Source organism: Oncorhynchus gorbuscha, linkage group LG10 (assembly GCF_021184085.1).
Source record: "Oncorhynchus gorbuscha isolate QuinsamMale2020 ecotype Even-year linkage group LG10, OgorEven_v1.0, whole genome shotgun sequence".
Taxonomy (NCBI): Eukaryota; Metazoa; Chordata; class Actinopteri; order Salmoniformes; family Salmonidae; genus Oncorhynchus; species Oncorhynchus gorbuscha.
In genome coordinates, this window is record NC_060182.1 from 46,640,672 (window position 1) to 46,646,671 (window position 6,000).

Consider the following 6,000-nt stretch of genomic DNA (forward strand, 5'->3'; position numbering starts at 1 on the left):
CTCAGGTGTGTAGGCACCATTCTCATCCAGTGCGTACAATCTGGTGCGTATTCGGAAGGGAGATGAGTGGAAGACGGCATTTAGCACCACCTCAGGGCATTATGAGTACCGCGTCATGCCATATTGATGGGTTGATGAATGCTCCATCAGTTTTCCCTGTATGGGCAGGGTGTAGTGGTGTATATCGATGACATCCTGATATACTCCGCTACACGCGCCGAGCATGTGTCCCTGGTGCAAAAAGTGCTTCGTTGCCTATTGGAGCATGATCTATATGTCAAGGCTGAGAAATGCTTGTTCTTCCAACAGTTTGTCTCCTTCCTAGAGCATCGGATTTCCACGTCAGGAGCCATGCGTAATTGGCCTACTCCCACCACGGTAAAGGAGGCGCAGCGATTCTTAGGATTTTCCAACTACTACCAGAGGTTTATCCGTGGTTTTGGTCAGGTCGCTGCTCCCATTACCTCACTGCTAAAGGGGGGCCCGGTGCACTTGCAGGGGTCAGCTGAAGCAACAGGGCTTTTAGGCACCTGAAGGCTCTGTTGACCTCGGTTCCTGTGTTGGCTCATCCGGATCCCTCTTTGCCGTTCATAGTGGAAGTAGACGCATCCGAAGCTGGGATAGGATCAGTGCTCTCTCAGCGCTCCAATACGCCACTGAAGCTACGCCCCTGTGCCTTCTTTTCGAAGAAGCTCAGCCTAGCGGAGCGAAACTATGATATGGGGGACCGGGAGCTGTTGGCTGTCGTAAAAGCCTTGTAGGCGTGGAGACATTGACCCGAGGGGGTTAAACACCCTTTTCTCATCTGGACTAGCCATCGCAATCTGGAGTACATCCGGGCGGCGAGGAGACTGAATCCTCGTCAGGCAAGGTGGGCCATGTTTTTCACCCGTTTTGTGTTTACCCTCTCTTACAGACCAGGCTCCCAGAACGTTAAGGCAGACGCACTGTCCTGGCTGTATGACACAGAGGAGCTGTCCATGGATCCCACTCCCATACTTCCAGCTTCTTGTTTGGTGACGCCGGTAGGGTGGGAGCTGGACGTGGACATTGAGTGGGCGTCACGTGCAGAGCCCTCTCCCTCTCAGTGTCCAGCTGGGCTGTCCGCGACTGACTGATCTATTGGGCCCACACGTCACCCTCCTCTGGTCATCCTGGGATAGGTCTGACGGTGCGCTGTCTTGATGGGAGGTACTGGTGGCCCAATTTAGCTAAGGATGAGGATTTATGTTTCCTCCTGCTCAGTGTGCGCCCAGTGCAAGGCTCCTAGACACCTGCCCAGAGGTAAGTTACAACCCTTACCCGTTCCACAACGGCTGTGGTCGCACCTTTCGGTGGATTTTTTTAACTGATCTTCCACCTTCACAGGGTAACACCACGATCCTGGTTGTTGTGGATCGTTTTTCTAAGTCCTGTCACCCCTCCCTTTGCCCGGTCTCCCTACGGCCTTACAAACTGTGGAGGCCCTGTTTACACACCTTTTCCGGCACTATGGGGTGCCTGAGGATATAGTGTCTGATTGGGTCCCCAGTTCACATCAAGGGTCTGGAAGGCGTTCATGGAACGTCTAGGGGTCTCGGTCAGCCTTACCTCAGGTTTTCACCCCGAGAGTAATGGGCAGGTGGAGAGAGTTAACCAGGATGTGGGTAGGTTTCTGCGGTCTTATTGCCAGGACCGGCCGGAAGAGTGGACGAAGTTCGTACCCTGGGCAGAGATGGCCCAAAACTCGCTACGCCACTCCTCCACTAACCTTTCTCCTTTTCAATGTGTATTAGGGTATCAGCCGGTTCTGGCTCCTTGGTATCAGAGTCAGACTGAGGCTCCTGCGGTGGACAATTGGTTCAGGCGCCCGGAGGAAACCTGGGAAGCTGCCCACGTTCAGCGCGCCATCCTGGGCCAGAAAGTTGGCTTAGACCGTCACTGCAGTGAGGCCCCGGTGTTCACACAGGGGACAGGGTCTGGCTCTCGACCCAAAACCTTCCCCTCCGCCTGCCCTGTCGGAAGCTGGGTCTGTAGTTTATGGGGCCATTTAAAGTCCTGAGGAGAGTGAACGAGGTATGTTATAGGTTACAGCTACCCACTAATTACCGTATTAACCCCTCGTTCCATGTGTCTCTCCTCAAGCCGGTTGTAGCTGGCCCCCTCCTGGAGGCTGAAGTGCGGGATGTTCCTCCGCCCCCTCTGGACATCCGTTCGATCCATCTTGGATTCGAGACGTCGGGCGAGGGGCCTTCAGTACCTCGTGGACTGAGAAGGGTACGGTCCGGAGGAGAGATGCTGGGTTCCGGTGGAGGACGTGTTAGATCCTTCCATGCTGCGAGAATTCCACCGTCTCCATCCGGTTCGCCCTGCGAACAATTCCTGGAAGATGAAAAATGTCCCTGTTCTTCCATGGCCTGCATACTCACCAGACATGTCACCCACTGAGCATGTTTGGGAGGCTCTGGATCTACGTATAGGACAGCATTTTCCAGTTCCTGCCAATATTCAGCAACTCAGCACAGCCATTAATTAAAGAAGAGTGGGACAACTTTCCATAGACCACAATCAACAGCCTGATCAACTCTGTTGCGCTGCATGAGGCAAATGGTGGTCAGACCAGATACTGACTGGTTTTCTGATCCAGTTTTCTGTATTCCCAGTCATGTGAAATCCATAGATTAGGGCCTAATTATTTTTTTTCAATCGACTGTTTTCCTTACATGAACTGTAACTCTGTAAAATCTTTGAAATTGTTGCATGTTGATATCTGATTTAGACTGACTAACACAATCATTGGGGGCTCCCCGACCGATAATTCGACCATGATTACTAAGTTTAGATAGCTAGAGTAATTTAGCAATCTAAAAAATGTTAGCTGACATGGGCTAATTGAGTGACTATCAGTAGCTAGGTTTACATCCAATTTGCGACAGATTTTCATGCAAATATTCTCAAATTTGCATAAAACAATATGTACATTTTCCCACAAGAGATACTGTATGTTTCAAACAAACTGACTTATTGTGGATAAAAGTCTGTGTGTGATGATGTAGTGCACGTAAAATAACTTTACGGTTAAATTCCTATTTTCCGAATGAAAAATACACATGAATGGGTTTCCATTGCATTGTAAATGCTGGATTTAGGACAACTTGGACACCACAGAGCAGGCTGACAGGCTGTGTGAAGGCAAAGCTTCTGGAAGGCTGACTGGAACAGCACAGGAGAGTTGAGCATAGTTCAGTGTGTATATTGTGTTCTTTCACCAAGTTGTAAAAGCAAGTAGAGCAGAAACTGGCTACTCTTTAGCTGACAAGGTAACTGCTGTTTAACTTAACAAGGAAAATGAAAGTGTTTATTTGCAGTTCTGAGCTAGTATTGTAACTGACTTGTAACATTAGCTAATGTTTCATTCCTCTTAACTGAGGTGAATGAATTAGTTACGCTGGCTAGTAGCTACCATAGCCAGGTCAGCTCTAGCCTCTAGCTATCTGTTAGATAGTAATAATATCCACCTCATATCGCTATCTAATAGCAATTGTTTGTATGGAAATGTCTTGTAGCCTTTGTTTTGTCCTGTTCCATCAGAAGTAAATGAATTTGGCTAGCTTTCGCCGAGAGAGAGCTGGCCAAAAGTTGGCTAACATTAGCTATTATTTTTGCTTCAATCACACTAGACCTGAATCAAATTATGAAACTATCAGCCAAATGATTGAAGATTGATATTCTGATGTTTTTTCAGTGCAATGTGTTTTTGTATTAGTCAGTATGGAAATGTAATGTTATTGATCTGTCAGTTTCCTTAGCTAATTCCCACATTTTCACACTAACACCGTAATAAACAGCTCTAACTTCACAGGCTTCACTCTTATGGTGCACAGTAGAGGTATGCCTTTTCTTCACCCCCATCCACAGCTTTTCATACCTTTCTGGGCCCACACCCACTGGCTTTCTGTCTGACTCCCACCCTCCACCACAAGAACTGGTACCAAACCCAACCACAGTCCCACAATGTTATCTTAGGCATATGTGACCCAGCTCACTTGCCATCCATGGTCCCAGCAATTTTGTGCACTATAGGCAAAATCAAACGTGCAAAAATAACTTAAGAAATAGTTTAAATACCCAGAGATTCTCATATGGCCCTTGTGTTCGGCTATCTGTATTACTGGGCTATATCAGCCAATATGCTAAATGTAGTTTGAAAGAGTAGAGTAGGAGAGACTTGCACTTTCTCTTTAGCTATTTTTATAGCCTACCTTTCAGGAGAGGAAATATTTTCATACTGAGAAATATGGGTGATCAATATTTAGGCCTATTTCTAAGCAATGTAGTAAACTATTTAGGAAGTACATTTCCTTGGAAAGATAACTGCCCTGTGCTTCTCTACTCATGTATAGGCTATAGCTTACTCTATTTACTTGAGACCACAAGTGCTCCTGATGCACACCTGATCTCACAGGTATGGCTACTGAACTTGAAGCAGCAAAGAATGATGACAGCAACACTTGCTACGCTTTGCATAGATCTATAGGATATAGCCTACCTTTTAGGAGGACAATTTGCAGGCAGAGAAAAATAAATGGGTAATCAATATAAATTGAAAATGAAAAGGCGCGACGCTCGCTCATGCTGACCACACCGCCCGTGTTGCACGAGCGAACATTGCAAAATAAAATGACATGTACATTTTATTCAATCTTTTCATCAAAACTGCTCGCGAGCGTCTGTGTAGCCAGTTGCTAAAGTAGAACTTGGCTCTATTTTTTACGATTGACGCACTGCAAGTCCCGCCTTTCCCATCTCCTCATTGTTTTTTAGCAGAATATACACCAGTGGGTGATTAAAAGCTGAACTGAGGTCCACACCAGTCCAGTTGGTGATGGTAATGCACCTTAAGTTGGTTGCCACCCGCCATATAAAGTCCACAGAAGAAGAAGAAGAAGAAGAAGAAGAAGAAGAAGAAGAAGAAGAAGAAGAAGAAGAAGAAGAAGAAGAAGAAGGAGGAGAGATTACTAGAACCTAACTAGGTTTCCCCTTTTATCTGTGGATTAATTGTCGGAGTAGAAAACGCACAATTCTGTGTAACTCAAAATGGGTCAAACTTCTACAAAGATCCAGGATAAAAAGGACCTTGTGCATTTCAGGTAAAATAACAACCCAATGTTTATATCCCAGGAAAAATTTGTTAGCAACAGCAAGCTAGCTAGCTAAATGTCCATGAATGTTTGCGTTTCGACCTGTCAGAGTTTGTTTTGATATTTCAACCTGCGTGTTCTGATAGCATCTGGTGTTGATGGACAAAATCAACATGCGATGGCGCATGCAGACGCACACATGTGCCTAGTCTAGTCAGCATGTAACCTATGTGCGCATTGTGCCTTTTCCTTTTCAATGATGATTATATCTTTGATTGCACTTGGACTCACGTTGGTTGAGACCGCTCTACTTTTTTCCATTAGGCTGTTTACTTGCAGACACTGTAGTAAACTACAGTCTAATCATATGTAAGTTAATTTCATATTTAAGTAGCTACAGGGCAGCTTAAAGCGAGTCTTGGATCTGGGAATAATGGTAATTTAAATGATTGAACCATTGATTATTTTCTTGGATAATCTAATGTATAAATGTACACCAAGGTAATTATTTGTCATGCCTCATTTTAGGAGGATCAGATGGTGACAGTGGCCTCAGCAGGGTCCGACAGCCAGGGAAGACCAGTCTGTGACAGAGTTGAGGTGAATTATTGCAGATACAACACTTTATTCTCTCTGTGCAGTAAACACTGAATAAGCCAGATGCTATTTTAAGGCAGTCTGACAAATTTCGAAAGTTGAATTCCAAACTGTATCATGGGTTGATAGAGGCTTTTCCCAATGACACAAAACATGTAAAAAAATGAATAAATGTGAGGAAGACCTGGGAGAAGCTATTGATGATGATGATGAATGGATACAGATGTGTTTGAATGCCCAGTCATGTTCATATCATCTCAGACATAAATTACTGCAGTTTAAG